The 18,663-nt window shown below is 37.0% G+C and overlaps 1 protein-coding gene across 3 annotated transcripts in view; it reads right to left on the reverse strand.

The window, feature by feature from the left end:
• ATP2B2 (ATPase plasma membrane Ca2+ transporting 2) overlaps positions 1-18,663 on the reverse strand; it is a 441,356-nt gene that overhangs the window by 326,741 nt on the left and 95,952 nt on the right. The window contains exon 1 of one of the 3 annotated variants that reach the window (XM_029996152.2): positions 2,376-2,427. The exons of the other annotated variants lie outside the window; for them this stretch is intronic. The gene's annotated coding sequence lies outside the window, so the exon portion shown is untranslated. Of the gene's footprint in view, positions 1-2,375; positions 2,428-18,663 lie in introns of those variants that run through there. 3 annotated transcript variants of the gene reach the window in all.

Consider the following 18,663-nt stretch of genomic DNA (forward strand, 5'->3'; position numbering starts at 1 on the left):
GATAAGCAATCCGTTTATATTTGAACCAGTTCTTCATACAGGACAAAATTCTTTGCAAACATAGTACAAATATAAAAGTTGCACTGTGGCAATTTTGAAAGTATGAACTGTAAACTGATTTTCTTTTTTAAAACTAGTTGTGCTGATAGCTTTAATTGATCTGATTGCTATTTTATCCTAATTTTTTCTTATTAATATAAATTAGAAACAAAAGGAAGCACTGAACAATTTTATCTGACAATGCGGATTTTTTGACACTAGACTTGTAAGTCCTTTTCACAAAGTATTTTCTGTGCAGAATTTTCAATACTCTGTTTTAATCATCGTTTTCTCCCTCTCAAAACCATTAAAGAAAGATTGGACAACATAAAATAAATTTTTCCATCAAAATCAGAAAAGTTAGAGTTCAGTTTATCTGGGGTTTTCTGCTAGCCTTGATAAAATGTGTTAAAAAAAAATTAGACTGACAATAATACTGTCAGACTTGCTTAACTCAAAAATGATTTGCATTAGTAAAATTTAACTAGAAGCCCTTGAGATTATAATGGTTTCTTGTATTTGTTGTAAAATATATTTTTGCTAAGCAATGCCAAGCTCTGGGCCTTATGCAGTAATTATGTAACAAAAAATTACGAACCCCTGCTTTAGAGAACATCTACAAAGCTTGCAGTACATTACTACTAGATGGACTCTAAAATGAAAGACACTTTTATCATACCTCAGACCACAAAATATTTGTCCAATATTTTAAAACTGAAAATATAAGAAAGTGAAATTATTAATAGAGCCATTAACTGTCTGGGGCTTCCAGATTAATTAAATTGGCAGAGTCAGTGCTAAGATCCTCACAGCCTTTCCAAACCTCCAGCAAGCACCAGCAAAATAGAAGAACTGCTCCAAATATCACTATGTTGCACAGGAGACTATGGAAAAAACTCATTCATTACATGGAAAAGTTGCTAGAATGAGGAAAAAGCGTATAAAACAAAACAAAAACTGGAAATATAGACACTCTGGCATTAAAAGACCTGACAGATGTTAAGCTTTTGTTCTTGCATTAAGTCTTAGTCCAGAGTGATGAGTAATTAAATGTAATATGCAATTGAGCAAGGGCTTGTCCTTGGTCACGATCTGCAAAGATGCACATCAACCTTTACCGTTGGCTGTTTAAGACCCTGCAAACCAAACTATTCCCATGGGTAAGTGTGCTTATTAAGAAGCCGCTGAATATGCTAGGATTAAACATTTTTATTCAGGAAGCAGCAGTACATTTATGAATGTGACTGGACTCTCAGAAATACTAAGAAGAAGCTTAACTGAACGTGTCTATTGATTACCATGACAGCTTAATAAGGCAGATTTTCAATGGCTGACTGAACTTAAGTGAACTAGGGAAGAAGATTAAAAGACTGTGTCCCTTAAAGCCTTGGCCACTCCTCTGACATCTCTAATCCCATCAGCTAGGGAAAGCAGTTTATTAACTTCTGGTCTCAGAGGCAGAGGTCAATGAGTAGCACAGACATCCTTTGGCAGGTAAGGGAGAACTTACAAGGTAGGAGAAAAAAAAAACAATAAAAAAAAATAAAAGAGGGGTGGAACCATATGAGGATTCAAGCTACCTCCAGTAAAAAGCGAGAGGAAAAATAATTAAAAGTATGTATCAGTAAACCCAGAAATACAGAAGGTGTTTTCTACTTAACAGCTCAAAAAAGAACAGAACATGGTTGGAAACCATTTGATAAATTTGAGGCTTAATTCCAAAAGCTGGTTTATTTTCATGTCATATCCATAATAAAAGTGGTAATTTGCTAATATTTGGAGGAGAAGGGGAACAGAAAAATGTGTGCTGCTTTGGAGGAGCACAGGGGCTTATTTTGCCTATACAAAATGAGTTTATGAAATATTTTTAACTGAGTTATTTTAAGAAGTGCCAAAGAGTTGGCAGCCATGGAGAATTACTTAGCATAGATAAAGAGCCTGAAGACATGGAGCCTGGACAAAATGGGATTCACTAGACCCCAAGCTGGGCCTTTTGTGTTACTGTTTGCATCTTCTTGTTATTTGGGGACCAGTCATGAACTAGGATGCCACTGCATTACTTAAACTACAAAAATGTCCCTGTCCTGCACTGTCTACAATTTCTAACATAACCACTGAAACTTTGAGGCCATTATCAGATTCTTCACAGATTTTTAAAACTAATTTTGCACTGGAGTTGTACAAAACTGGAGATTTGTCACTAATTCAGTACAAAAGATAAAGACTAAAGTTATGTCAGTGTGTTTATGATCAATTCAAACGACAGACTGACAAAATAACATAATATCCCCCAGAATGATAATGTGTATAACTTAACAAGATGAAATAGGGCTTACCATGAACATAGCACACAGCGTGATGCAATCTTTGTGCCACAGCATGCAAGCCCTAATAAAAATAAAGAATAAATAGTTTCAACTTTGGGAATATAAATTGTGACTAGATATAATGAATGTAAAATCAGAGCAAAAAGCAGTCCAACTATGTAAAAGCATTTGGTTTCATTTAGCTCCAAATGGTTTTACTGCACAATTAATAAAATTAACCTCATCTCTTCTGTATTACTCCCTAATTGCAAACTTAAAAGTGAGTCTTTACAAAAAATACCTAACACACCTTCCAATGTAACTGAAGCATTAAAAATCGTCTACTTAAAAAAAAATCAAAATAATAATAAATGTAAAAGCTATCACACTTGTTGCCATTTATAATTATTCTGTAGTAGCACTGAGGTCTGTAAGTCTTAAATAGAACTGATAACCTTAATTTTTCCTAGAATCAAATATTTTGAAGGGAAAAAGGTCTAGTAAATAATTATAAGCATGAATCAGGGTATATGAAAGTTTTACTCAGTTACTTTTGGAGGAGATGAAAACAAGCATCTCTTCCAAGAATTACATCAAGACAAACATCTAGGTATCTCTTTGGTTCATAAATCTAACTAGAGGATTACTAAATTTTCAACAAAGAACCTATTTAAAAACCTTCTGGAGATTATTTTAAGTAAGCAGAGACATAATATGGTGTATCGTATTTGCCAAGACACAACTTGATAAGCATACAGTCTTGTTAAACATACCATCTTACCACTAGTCACATAATTGTTGCACTAAGCTGTGAGATTTATACAGTTACATAGCAATGACAGCTTTCTAAGGGTTTCAGAATAGATACATTCCATATCAATTTCTCTTTCAACTCTTCAAAGCACTATTGGAACATAATATGACACACCAACCGAATGTACGTTATGCTATTAACAGCCAAAAAGCAATTCTTTGAATCTATGAGTTTCACTGTGAACGCTGCACACCTGTTCGGGTCAGAAATTAAAAGGATGATACAACTTATTCCAGAGCCAAGGCTAAGTTAGGTAGGTGACACATCATAAATGAAATTGAAATCTGGCCAAGAAAAAGGCTAACCCACTTGACAGAAGTGCCATGGGATCCAATTACTACAAGTGATCAAGATATCTTTCTTTCATCCTGTGCCAACAGAATTACTTGCAGTAGTTCCAAGTCAAACACCTTGCTCCACCACCCAGGCTACCAACACCATTTTCCACTTTTATTCCGCAGATTTCCCATCATGGAAATACAGGAAAATGGCTGAAAACTAGAGCTCTATCATTGTGAATTGCGTGCACAATACTGGACCTAAGCAAAAGCAGTCCATCTTCTCCATAAACTAGCAATGCAACCTGTGCATCAGATACTATTCCAGGCAATTTGCAGGTAACTCCAACAATCAAACTAACTGCAAACAGGATGACATATTAGGGGAAAATATCTGAACGCAATAGCTTTAAAGTACAGCAAGTCAAAACAACTTTAACAGCAGAGATTATACTGATGCAAAGTAAATTAAATGAGTAAGAAGGGGAACTCCCAGCTCAGGACTCAAAGCTGCACAGGTAGAGTCATCGTGATGGCAATACTTAGCTCTGTTTTGTCTATGCCACAGTTCCCAATGCTCACTATTTGAGGCTTAGGTTGCAAAAAGTGTCTTTCTGCCTAACAGTACAGGTGTGTCATTAATCCTCCTGCCTCCATTTGCCTCATCAGTAAAGTACTACTTCCATGAGGCTGGTTTTGAGTATAAATTCAGAAGATATAATAAAAGTGCTCAAATACTAGGGTGATAAATTCAAATAAACATCTAATCAGTGTTCTCCATATTATTTCTCTGACTGTATAAAGACTCAACGTTTTCAGAGTGGGAAAGATAAAACCATAGACCAGGATTATAAAACTGTAAGTCCCAGAGTAATCAATGCTAGCTTTAAAGTGCGTTGTTGCTTTGATCAGGGATTACTTAAGGCTCCATCAGATCAATATTTCTTTATGCTTTCACCTGGCATTCCCAGAGTTTTAGAAAATTACAGTTGTTAAAGGTACTGTATGTTGCTGTAAAATTCCCTGTAAAGGACTTTGATCTGAGAAAGCCAGTCACTCATGAAAAAAAATAGATTCACACAAAATTTATTGTTAAATAAAAACCTTTGTGCTTCATTTGTTTCCCTAAATAGTTTGAACACTTGCTGGAGCAGAAATTCAGTATGCCTGCAATCATTCATTTGTTACAGTTGGCTGAATATATGAATAACCATACAGAAATTGATAATCAAAAAATTTGCTAGAGAGAAAAGTAGTTTATTGATTTTTAAAACTGTTGTTGATGAGGGAAAGGTTTCATCTTCCCAAGTCAAACTGAAGATTGAACTATAAAGAAACTGATGTGAGTTCCCATTTATTCAATATCCTAAAAATTTGGAAGAGTCACAGAGGTGGCAACAGCAGACTCTTCATCAACAAACCAGTTTATTATGAGAAAGAAAATAGATTCTGTTTGGGGAACAAGGGCACAAGAGAAATTTGATTAAGTATTAAAGGATTCTTCTAAAAGGGGAGGGGAGGGAAAGAAAAGGTTCTTTTGTCCCTCATTCAATCAGCTCTGGGATGCTCATCTGTTGCCAAATGTCTTGAGAACTAATTTTTTAATATTTTATTTAAAAAAACCCAAAACACACAAATACTTCTCTCTATATTTTGGGCTGCTTAAGTGGCTTTACAATGTAAATCATAGCAGTTACAATCTACTCCAGCCTACTCCAAGAACTGTACCCCTACCAGGTGTTTCCACACAACCAGAAAGCATCAATACTTCTTGCAAATGATGCAAGAGCAGAACTACAATGGCTCCAAGTTCAATGAACTAATCTGAGGATGATTAAAGACTGGTTGTAGATAGGCAGAGATATATAGGTTGCAGACTCACTGATGCCAAGTGAAACCTGTAAAATATTGCATGGTGCCTTCTTGTAAGACTCAGCACATGTGCTATGCATGCTTGTTCATCCACTGTACCACACCTAGTCCTAACCTCATCTCAAAGCAGTATTTTCATCCTACTATACTGCTCATATGTTTTTTTTTGTTTGGTTGTGTCTTGTTGGTTTTGTTTTTTAACCATTGATGAATGCTCAGGCAAACAAAGAAGGCCTGCAACTATTTTATCATCTCTTAAACTCACATGTAATGTTGCAGTTAAACACATTTTTTTAACATTCTTGGAGATGATTTTGCAGTGCTAAAATTGTATCATTTATCCAGTATTCTATGGCAATTTAGGAATAGCACTTAATAGGTTTATTTTTAGCAAGTGTACCTCATTCACACATTTTGTAGTGCTGCACGAGGATCACCGATCTATATGCGTGACTGCAGTGATAAGATCTGGCAACATTCTTTAATAACTGTTTAAACTGTTCTAGTTGTGTGCTTCAAGCAACATACAATTATTCCAACACCCAAAAAGAGCTTTTCCATTTGCAGTATTTTCCACTACTCAATATGTGCACCCTTGACATCTGATAGTTAAGATTTTCCATTATTTCCTTTATTTGATTTACTCCTTTACAGCCAATGGACAAAGCATGTACACATAGTTCACAAAAGATAGCTTAAATGTAGTTTGCAAAGTCTATATAATGAGAGATTCTTATTTTGATGCACAAATCCATGAAGATCAGGCAGAAAAATGTTGTCCATCATTACATATGTATATAAATATAGAGAACGATCTTTGTAAAGACAGAAGCTTTAACAAAATTAGAAAGATGACAGTGGTATTTGGCATGATACTGAACAAACCCAAAATTTATACTGTAGCTTAGACAGATCGAAGTGGCTTTGTATTTTTCAATTTACAACAAATTCCAGTCAGATATGTTCACTGCAGCATCACTGAATTTCTTTCTACTTTATCTCTAAATGTCCTAGAATGCTGCTGCTATACAGTAACATCTCTTAAGATAAACAAAATAAATTGAATGTTAAAGTTATCATGGATGTAGATTCTGAATCAAGCATAATGCTTTTGTTAATATAAAAGAAGGCACAGCTTTGGGTGAAGGAGGGATAAATAAAAGTCAGCTCTGTTAGGACTGCCTCTGGGAGGAAAGGCATCCTGCTGGCCAGTGTTTTCATCTTGTGCAGTGGAAGAGACCTCAAAACTCCACTCCATTTGGCTCTTGCATCCCAGGTCAAAGTTTACCAATGTTTGAACAATGCATGAATGCAACTCTAGACCAGGTAAAGCAACATGCCATTTTTCTAAAGTGGACACTCTAGCATATAATATATACAGTAGAAGGGCTGTAGCATTAGCAAAAAATCCATAATGAACCGGTCATCTGCAATTCAAGCTGGTAAAGAAATGAAATCGCAATGTTTGCAAGTCAGGGAAGACAACGGGAAAGACAAACTACAGTGATACTTGGAAAATACATTCCCGTGGAAAGAGCAGAAATTACTTCATTTTTTTATTAAATGGTTATTGTGAGGCACTTTGTCTTCCACCACAACCCCGCTGCAATAGTGCTAGAGACCTCCACTGCACCTTCAATTGCTTCCACCTTCCATAAATGTAGTATTATTCCAAGTTTAGCTTACAATGTGAAATGCATCTCATCCTTCTCATAATTCCCCAGGATATCAGTATAAGTAATTATAGCATTACAAAACAAAACTGACAGCCTATGTGTTAGCTCAATATGTCAAAAAGACAGGCAGTAAAGCCTCTCAGTGGCTGTGGTACATCTACTGTCATCTCTCATCAAATGACGAACTGAAAAAGCAGCAAGTGACGGGTTTCCTTGTTCTATTATATGAGTCAAGGGCGTTCTTCTAGAGAGGTTCTTCTGTCTCTCAGACAAGACCTAGCTAGAAATGTGAGCTGGGAACATTGCCCCATAGCAGTCATATCTTTTCAAATGTGCAAACCTGGTGCTTCCTTTATCAAAATGACTGACATTAAAATGAAGGTGAAATTCCAGGTGCCTTGAGTCGCTCTTGAAGCTGGAAAAGAGTTGCAGGCACCAAGCAGACAACGCTGCTTCTCTTCCTGGTCATGAAAGTTATAGATGCTTTAATTAAAATAATCCCATTTGTTTTACTTCAAGATCTGAGATCACAGATGCCCTCACAGATGCTTTATTTCATTAGTGACCTAAGCTGTTAGGAATGAGAAGACAGAAGAGCTGAATATAAAAGTGTTACTGTACAATGTCAAAAACACTTCTGGAAGCGACTATGCCTCAGTGTCACCAAAGAGTCTTGGTTGAGACTTCACGATATATTGAGTACTTCTCTGGGGATGTTTTGTCAATGGAAATGTTACTCTGGTGGAGCAAAGGGGAAAAAAGGGCTTGGGGTTGGGTTGTGGTTTTGGTTTGGTTTTGGGCTTTTTTTCTTTATTTCTTTTCCTTGCCTTTATTTTAAAGATGCAGAGTTAGGATAATAAAAAAGGCATTCAACACCTAAGAAACAAATACTGACTTCAATCCACAATATATTTATATACCAAGTATTTCATACAACGACTATATGTTAATTTAAGGCAATAAATATGAATGGACAACTTTACCTGGGAAATACAATGGATCCAGATGAATTTGATGTTTAAGTTTCATCAGGTACAGTTGTGCATTTAGTTGTTGACCTATATTGTACTTGGTATGGTTAGTGGTTTAAGATATTAATCTGTATTATCTATTTTATTCAAAGGCCATCTATTGTAGATTTAAAACGGGGAAAAAAAAAAAATCCTGTAAGGGTCTTAAGCGGTATGCTTCTTTGTACCACAGAAGTATTCAGTTTTAAAATAAATAATTGTCCTAGTTTCAGCTGGGATAGAGTTAACTGTCTTCCTAGTAGCTGGTAGGGTGCTATGTTTTGAGTTCAGTATGAGAAGAATGTTGATAACACCGATGTTTTCAGTTGCTGCTAGTAGTGTTTAGACTAATGTCAAGGATTTTTCAGCTCCTCATGCCCAGCCAGCGAGAAAGCTGGAGGGGCACAAGAAGTTGGCACAGGACACAGCCAGGGCACCTGACCCAAACTGGCCAACAGGGTATTCCATACCATGGGACGTCCCATCCAGTATAGGAACTGGGAAGGGGGGGCAGGGAATCGCCGCTGGGGGACTAGCTGGGTGCCGGTCGGCGGGTGGTGAGCAATTGCACTGCGCATCATTTGTACATTCCAATCCTTTCATTATTGCTGTTGTCATTTTATTAGTGTTATTATTATCATTATTCGTTTCTTCTTTTCTGTTCTATTAAACTGTTCTTATCTCAACCCGTGGGTTTTGCTTCTTTTTCCCGATTTTCTCCCCCATCCCACTGGGTGGGGGGGGAGTGAGTGAGCGGCTGTGTGGTGCTTAGCTGCTGGCTGGGGTTAAACCACGACAATAATAAAACTGGTATTCAAGATTTTAAGTGCTGGAATCAAAGCCATGTATTCAAAAGACTCAAGGTGATGTCCAATCTTCATTTGCCTCAACGTTATTCATATGCCAAGAGGTTGAACTTTTGTTCTTCTGAAATGGTTTTGGTTATAAGAACAGTTAGTAGCTCAAAAGGCATAGTACCATCTTTACCACAGACATATGATACATATTTTCTAAATATTCCATTTTATTACTAACGAATGGGTGTGGATTTGTAGCAGAACTTGAACGATTTCAAAGGAAATAAAACAACTATGACCCAGCTTACGTGCAAACACTTTCACTGTTTGTATTTACCAGCACTTCATAAATGGGAGTTATTACCAATTCCTTTAATAATTTGTCGCTCTAATTCTAGAAGATTATCTGGGCTAGAAGAATCCACGGATAATAGCAACTATATGATATTATAGAGCTTTACAGCTGTATTCAACATAGATACTAGATTGTTTTCTCTCAGAGATTTGTTCAGTGACCCGGTAACATTTCTAGACAGTTTAAGGCTGTATGATAAACACCCTATAAAAACTAGTTCAAAAAGGAATGAGATTCACCTCTTCTACAGTCTCAAAAAATGTAATTCGTGTTTGTAAAATAGCTTTTTTTATTAGGAAAAAAACCCCCATATTTTCTTATTTCTGAAAGCACAAGCCGAGGACTAACAAAACGCTGCTTTTCAGGCATTCCCAGCTACAAATCACACATTTCTTCGGCACGTAAGGCTGCTTGGCTACTTACAGCGCTGCCCGTGTGTCGAGCTGGCGTTCAGCCAGCAAACAGCACAGTAGCCAGCTCCCGCATGGCTAACTGCACGCAAAAAGGGAATCAGATGGAAGAGCCGCATGTTGCTAGCTACTGCCATCTACCTCTGCTGCAAGGCCTCCTTACGCTGTGACAGCACGGACGCATTCACACCACATGTCTCGTTATGCCAAATCAAACTTGCTATCGACGATGAGCCAAAAGGAGAAAAAAAAAAAAAAAAAAAAAAAAAGAATCTGCAAACATTTGGGGGGAAGAAATGATATGACCATAGGCTACAATGGCTACAAATAAAACAGACGTACTTGCAGCAGACAAAAAATAAAAAAATCCACGCAGAGGACAAGAAAATACATTTGCTATGCACTGTGTTACGTAACAGCAATGCCTCCAAGCCTTCTGCACGACAGCAGAAGCTGTCAGTGGGGGATAAGCAAAACCACAAAGCAGGCAACCTGATTTAGCAAAAAAAAATACAAGTTGCTCACTTATCTCAACAAATGACAGGTTTAATGAACACAGCCACAAAACAGATATTTTCTTTTAGCAAGCATTTTGAAACAAAACCGGTTGTGGGAAAGAGGAGTCCATCATTCTCCCTCAGTAGTCTTAAACTCACCAGCCAGGAATGGTTCTATTGTCCCAGCCCTGGGGATAAGCCACTCCTTCGTTTCATCTCATTTATAATTTTTCAACATCTTTCCACAAAACGGAAGTATCGTGCCAAAGTCCAAATACTCCTTCCGCTGTAGCCATTATTAAATAGTATATATTCCTCCCAACTTCCTTTTTGTACAGCTTGCCCCTGGTACTTTTGAGCTTTACTTCCCTAACTGTATAATAAACAGTTCTCCTTAGACGTGGCGCCTTTCTCTCCTTTCTATTTCATTAATATATGTAAATGTACAACAAGAATTTTCAAAGCATCTAACAAAACTGGGTATCAGTCTCTCATTAGAAATCTCTGCAGCAGCTCTGGGAACCTCAGCATCCCCTCTGTGATTGTGTTAAAAGAAAAAAAATCCATGTAAGTGGTCAAGGAATCAATGAAATTTTTATTGTATGGATGTATGTTTTTAATTTATTCATGAAGAAATATTTTTAAAGACTTCAGTGACAGAGGATTTAACACAGTTATGTAATAACTAGTTCAACAGCTTCCCCCACCATGTACTTTTCTCTGCATGTAAATTTTTTTGAAGTTATTTCTAAGGCAATAACCCAATATCAAAAGTTTAATTTCAGAGTATGACAGATGACAAATATCTTCTTCCTATTTAAGTGCTCCCCCCACAGTGGTATTCTAGTCTGTGCAGGATATAAATGACTGACCAAAGCAGGGGGGGGAGAATTATGACGTATTTTCATAATAACCTAGTCAAAGGCATTTTTCAAGGTTTTTCATTAAAATCCACATTTAAGAGAGAATTCATTCGTACAAGGGGGAAAGAAGCTACCCTCCCCAAATGATGCTGATTAAAGCACGTTTCTTCAAGAGCTTCAAAGATTTGCTTAGCAATACATCACTCTCTTGTCCCCTCCCAAGGAAAAAAATATGCATTTAGAATTTAAGCTAGCTGCATTTATTGTAAATACATTTATGACTCTGCAACAAAGGAATGCTGCCAGCCTGCTCCACATATACAGAAAGGACTAATTTTTGCAACCTGCTTTTAGTATAAAGGACTGCAGTAAGTTTAACACAGTGGTTCAGTGTATGCTTAAATGCTAATTTTGGAGGTATCGCAAAAGCTCATAGTACTGCAAGCCTTCATTTAAGAAAGATGAATCAACCTTAATATTAAACCCACCAAACTGTCTAGAAAGCCTGTTAACCTTTTTAGTAATGCAAAGGAAATAGGTTTAATCTACTGCTCTGCTTGCTGTTATATCAGATGTTCGCAAGGACATCTGTGATTCTGACTGCATCATAGGATGGGTTATGCTGCTAGTGAATTTTTATCCCACTGCTACTTTTTCAAATATTAAAGGATAACAAGAATTTTCTTTTTTATGCTTCCTTCTGCTTCTTTTTTACCTGAATATCACTGGGAGGATTCTCAGCTGATGTGCATGGGAAAATAACTTCATTCCATTTGAGAGAATCTCTCTCAACCACTAGAGAAAACTGTGCATACGCTTTAAGTCAACCCTCAAAAGAAAAAGGGCTATAATTGTGTTCTCATTCAGTTTTGCTGGCTAGTGGAGTGTGCAACCTGCTGCATAAAGGTCATATCCATAGTCAAGGCTTGCCAAGGGATAACCTGCAGCTTAGCTAAAGATCTTCTCACAGGAAAGAGCTATAAAACACTGAAATTACAGCAGTTTGCCAGGCAGGCAGATCCTAACCATAAGCATCTTACTGTGAATTTAGAAAACTAGAAGCACTCCCACCATTTCACACAACACTTTAACACACCTTCTTTTTATTTGATTCATACACATTGAGGGATAGGGTGCAAGTGCCAGTCTGCTGGGCACAGCGCAGCGCTATGGGGAGATCTGAGCTTGAGTCCCAGTAGAAGCACAGACATGCTTGTATAGTGCTGTTTCAGAGTAATTTATACTCTGTAACAAAACTGTATTATTGCTGGTTCTGGAGGTAGCTCAGCTACCTCAGCATCCCACTTGCATTGTAGACGTAACGGGAGATTTTCACAGTAGGTTAATTCATCAAATTAAGATGCATGCCTGGACCAAAAGTTTAGGATCACTGAAGGAGTGATTAAAAGAGTTCCTAGAAAGTAATCTGAGCATCCATAAGGTGCATCCAAACATTCTGGATTTGAGAAAGGATTTACACCTCCCTTTCACAGAACTGTTGAACTCTTCTTTTCTGACAAAATTTTACCTGCAAATTAATTTATTTTCTCTGTTAAGGTCTTCCAAAGCACCAGAAAAGTATGGTGACAACATTTCCAAGCAAGATTATTTATGCAAAGATGCCTTCCAGCATTTTCTTAAACTAAGTTCAACGTAGTTGTTGTAGCTGGTTTTTCCATCACCTATAGTAACCGTACACATAATTATTCATTGCAAATTGTAATTAACTACACATGCTACAACTTGAACTATTGCAAGGTATCTATCTTGCCACTGTAGTCCCACACCACACACGACTCTTACAGAAGTTTAAAAAAAAAAAAAAAAAAAGTAAAAAGAAATATAGCCTACCAGAGGATTTGCACCAACTAAATTGCTGTCTGGTGGCATCATGAAACACTGAACATTAAAGATTGCTGATATATTAGAACTCTTTCAGAAATGAAAGGATGGAGAAATGAAACACACAGATATATCTCAATTTCATCACAGTGATCTGTAGATAATGTATTCTGCTGGCCAAAGGAGTATTACTGTTCTATTCCATGTTATAAGTATAGTAACTGTCATACACAAATGCAGCTCCAATACAGCTTTCAACTGTGTGTTGCCTGATTTTTACCCCTCTAGTTCAAGGAGGAAAAAGAATTTCCCCTTTTCAAAGGGAACAAGCATTGCTTCTGCAGCACATTCAGTCAATTATTAACAAGAAGTCTGGCATGCAGTTTGTAAGCAGATATATCTGCTTATAAGCAGACTATCAGGAAAGTAAACAAATATTACAGGTAAAGCCTGAAAAAGGCTGTCTGTAACTGACTGTCTTTAACAACAATCTCAATCAGAGTTCCTGGAGTTGTTAGAATTTAACCACCTCCCTCAACATTTGTTGTTTAGTCTTGTTGTTTTCTCAATTTCTCAAGAAAGAGTTCCAGAGTATTCTTGATACAGATCAGAAAAACAGTGCAGATAAAAGGAAATAAACCTGATGAATCATGTCTTGTATAATGCTTATATGTCATTGTCTTTCCTTTTCTTTTTCCTTTCCTTCCTTTCTTTTTTCTGCCTTGATGTCGCCAACAAAAAATTTTGGGCAGGCAGAGTGAAAACTGCCTAATAAAGTTCCAAAGTAGAATAGGCAGAATTATTCTGATTATTTCTGGTCTAATTTAAAGCAACAATTCTTACAAGGAACAGGATTATAATCCTGATAAGGTGGTATCTGCTATTGTACAAAGATACAAAAATTTGCAGATTAGATATTTCTGAATCCTTCCTCAGATCTTGCAACTTCTATAGTTTCTTTACAGCCACAATAATAAACAAGGTAGTTTCAGAGTCCATGAATAATGATGGGACTGTAACAACAATTTGCAAAAATTTTGTACGTCCTTGTACTAAACACATTACGTATGGCAAGAAGCATCTGACACAGATTTCTCTGTAAATTAAACTGTTGGCTTTTTATGCAAGACGTGTTATGCTTTGCCTGTTTATTAATGCCTATGACTCAAAAGCAGCAATCAATTAAATTTTCTTTGATTAACTAAAATACAGAAATTATTTTCATGGCACATATAGAAGTGGTTCAAGATGAATTCTTTTGATTACAGAGCAGACAACAGGCCATTTTATCAATTAAAAGGTAACGATGAGATGCCAGTGAAAATTTTTCTTGTGATTGACAGTTAACTCTATGCCTAAACTATTCCTTTTACCATCTGTGGCTGGACTTTTGAAAGAATGCTTACAAGAGCTGTTTGGAAGAATATTGTTTTGCTACCAGTATTTTAAGGTGCCTAGGACTATTCCCTGCACTGGAGGAATATTGTTTCATTACCAGTACTTTAATGTGCCTAGGACTATTCCCTGCAAGCTCTTCATAAAAGAATTCATTAGAGCACAACACCGAATACTCTTTTTAAAAACCAAGTGATTATAATCTCTCTTCTATTAAAGGCAAAACACTGGTCTTTCAGCAAAGCATGAAGGAAAAGTAGTAAGTATTTTAAAACATTTCTCAGCTCTTCAAGACTTCTCCTGCATAGCTTTCCCCCACACTATTGTCACAAAAAGGCAATGGTGACAGCTCTTCAGGCTCCAGCAGGAAGCCACCCACACACAGATCCAGAAAAATTCTGCCTTGATAAACTGGCTTCTCCTGGCCAGGCCTCGACGTGACGTCGCACCTCTTCCTACAGCAACACGGCGCTGGCAGGATCTCCCTCTGGGGACTCATCATCTGCCACAGAAAGCACTTTGCAACCGACGGTGTTGCTGCCAGCCCACTTATCTATAGGATCCAGGAGCAGAGCAGGCTACTGTGCCTTTTATGAAGTTTCCCGTTCCATCTCCTGTCTACCCTGCCCTCAGAACACATCCTGGTTTCAGGAGGTGCGTCCCCCACATGTTCTGAGAGGCCAAAACTAGGCCAACTGTACTGCTTCCCCTCAGCGGCAGCCAGTTTTATGGGCAGGATCGAGGAGCACGTGCAAATAGAAAATGCAGCCTGATAGGAGTTACTATATTGCGAAAGGACAGCCAAACAGAGGCAAAATCAAGTTTATTCCTTAGGGTAGTAGCATAAAGGATGATCACGCTAGCTTAGTTTCATGATAATTACCTACCTGAAGATACCCATTAGTCACCAGTATTTTCACCACTGTTAGAATACATTTCAGCCGAAATTTTCTGTGACGAGGGGTTTTGCTAACCTCTGTAGATTTTCTAGGTTTAAAAAAAAGATCCCTTATTATGGATTAGACATTTTTGTTTTTACTGACTGTGTTTCTGCACAGGAGAAACAACACTGGTTTAGAGTACATAGTTAGAATAAATTGATTATTCGAGATCATTTCTAAGCATGTGAACAAATACTTGAGGAAATACAGGCATAAAATAAGACTGTTTTAAAGGTTATAACACTGTACTATATTTATCTTCCTTTTCTGATAAAGCGTGCCTTTTGACAAGAGAAAATGCAATGGGGATCCAAGGGAATAAAAGCACAGCCATCAACTAAAGGAAATGTAACAGGATTTCAGTTGTACCAGAGATTAGACGTATTAAATGGAAATACATGCAAAAATACTATTCTTAAAGTGTTTTGGAGGTCTTAATTAACTCTTTTGTAAAATGTGTCATTCACAGAACAAATGCAGATGTATTAAATCGTGTGAGATGTGACGTAATTAATTGTAAGTGATGTATTAAATTTTTGTGAGATTTTTGATCCTCATTGGAGATCATCAGCATCTAGATCCCCAGTGGCTTCAATATGGCCAAGCCAAGTGCATGAGAATCTTACAAAGTCTTGCACAGAATGCTCAGAAATGCTTACCACATCAGTGATGATTATATGACGAAAATGCATCAAGATTATGTAAATTCCAATTGATGCCAAATATTTAACTTTACACAATGAGCACCCACATGCCAAACTAATGAAGCTGGAAAGCAATATAAATCATGATTACCTTCCTTTCAACAAGGAAGAGTGAGCCAACAAATAAAAGTTGGCAAAGCACTAGCACTACTTTTCAGTAACTGTTTGCAAAGGTAGAAACGTATCGGGCTTTCAGCAAGTAAAAAAACCCCTGTAACCAATAGCTGTGCACAAAACAGACTAGAACACGTACAAACACTGTTTATGTTGGTATTACTAGGTATTACCTATTACTTATAGCTACTGGCATCATTATTATTCCAGGTTTCCCGATATGGATCCCTCCAGATAACAATTCAAAGCCTTTACCTATTGCTGTCACCATTTCTTCACTTAGTGAGCCATGAAAAAATCTCTACTCACAGGTACTTCCAGTACATACAATGTGCAACATAGCAATGTTTTGTTTTGCAATCTGGCTTTATTTACTGCTTGAACTGAAGAAGACTCTTCAGACATCTACAACAGTACCACAAAAGCCATTTCTCCAGCTTCTAATAGGGTTACAAAAAAAAAAAAAGAGAGAGAGAGAGAAACCTGAATAGCTGCTTTTTCAAGCAGCAAATACCTCTAACACCACTAAAAACTACAGCTGAAAAGCAATGCAAAGCCTTTCTTTACTTCCACCAAAAGTCACTTACTTTTCTATAACTCCATTATAATTTATGTCTAGTAACTGGGAAACATCTCTATTCACGACACTTAGCTATGACCAGTTTCGCAGAATAAGACCTGCCCAAGAGCAGCATGCTGCTGGTGAATTTTGCTTGCACAGACTGGCCAGACAAAGACAACATTCAAGAACATGATTTGTCCTCAGCCAAAAGAGGGGGGTCGGGGGGGCAGAAATCAAGGCTCAGCAGTTAGGTCATGTGCCATGTGCTTTGCCCTTTAGCAGCTGAGCTGCAGGCACCACAGAAAAAGCTTTTGCCTGTTCTGGTTTCTATTTTTTCCACTTCCCTCCCATTGCTGTCCACTCTTCTTAGGAATGGAACAGACTTTGACTTCAACAGTTAGGCTTAGGCAAAAGCTTGCCTTAGAAAATAAAAAGCATTTTCAAACAAAAAGGAAAGAATAAGTTAAACAGCTTGACTTAACTGTGTTTGGTTTTGAGGTATAACTTTAAAAAAACAACAAAAAAACCCAAACCAAAACCAAAAAAACCCAAACAAAAACAGAAAAGCGAAAAACTGCTCAAGTTGTTTAAAAGAAAGCCATAACTACAAATTGCCATAGCAAAAAGCAACAAAATTTATAATATTTTCAATCTTAGCAGACGTTTATAATTACATTATCTCTCAACAGTAAAAGCTTACCTCCAAACAGTACCCCCTATATTGTGTTAAGTGCCAAAGACTCAAAGAAATACAGTCCCCCGAATATTTCTCTTATGAATAGCACCTTATATTTACTATTTGATACATTTATAGTGCTACCAGTGCCACACTAAATATATACTTATGAAAAAGGCTGGATTTATTTCCAGCATATAAAAAGCCATAAAACTTTCCATCCATAGGGGACCAAGCTAATCATGGTCCATTCAACCATCATACTCAAAACATTAATTTAAGACAGTTCGGTTAGTTTCCTACTGAGGACAGATGGCTTTCGTATTGAGATAAATCTCCAAGAGGAGTTTATGAAGTCAAATGGTTAACAAGGACCCAGGTATTCTGACATAAAAAGGCATACTTTTTCAAGAGTCTTATTTCCACAGGGCAAGAGAGCATACAAAATTTCCCACCAGAGCCATATGTAACAAAATATTCCACATTTCAAAGCAAGGATGCATTAATTTTACTTAAAATTTCTCTACTCCCATTTAACGTACTTGTATATTTAACCAAATATTGGACATTTTCTCTTATTACACTCTTTACTCTCCCTTACTACTCTCACTACTTGAGACTCCAGCTGTCCACTTCAGTCAGCACAAAAAGGCCAATTTTTGGAGAAGCAAGGGAGAAGGGGGTTGTTTTATTTTTTTAATTAAGTCCATTTTCAACTGTCTCAGACTGATCATCTCAACTCAGTAACAAGCTTTACAGTAGCGTTGGTCTTCATCTTTTCATTTACTTGCTTTTATTCCCCATAAACTAACAAAATAAAAAGCTTTCAGGGATTTTCAAAGTGACCCATACCCATGAATGCCAAATGGAAAATACATATTTTATTGTAATATCCTATAATCAGGATCCTGTTGCAAAGGAATACTCTGTATGAAACAGACATTTTCCCTTGTAAGTGAAAAAAAGGATTCCTTCCCTTTTTTGTAATGAAAATTGCTCCATTCTGCTCCATGTATCTAATTTGTGCAATTTAATAATAAAGGTTTCCTTCTCAGAGAGCTTTTCTGTAGTATCTGAAGGTGCGTTTTATCTTTCATTACTATATGTTGCATTTTTACATCAATGTAAACATAAGATAGCAAACCCAAACAAAACAGGTTTCTACCCCCAGCTTAACATATGAGATATGACAGGTGAACAGAATGTGAAAGTCTTTCAGTCAAATAGCAGTACATCACATCTGTGTGAAGCATTTTCCTCAACACCTGGAATTTATGACAGGAACTGTTCCACTAGCAGAGAGTATAGAAATGAATAGTCTGACTTTCCTAGACATATAGGTTTGGGATAAGAAACGAACAGAAATACCGGCATTTATCATGTTAAGGCATCAAAACTTTAACAATGTATGTGAAGACAGAGCAAGTGATTCACAGAGCAGCAAACTGTTCTCAAAGCCAGTAACTTACTATTCTATAGGACACAGATCAATACCCTTCAGCTTTCTGAATT

This window comes from Aquila chrysaetos, chromosome 20 (assembly GCF_900496995.4).
Source record: "Aquila chrysaetos chrysaetos chromosome 20, bAquChr1.4, whole genome shotgun sequence".
Taxonomy (NCBI): Eukaryota; Metazoa; Chordata; class Aves; order Accipitriformes; family Accipitridae; genus Aquila; species Aquila chrysaetos.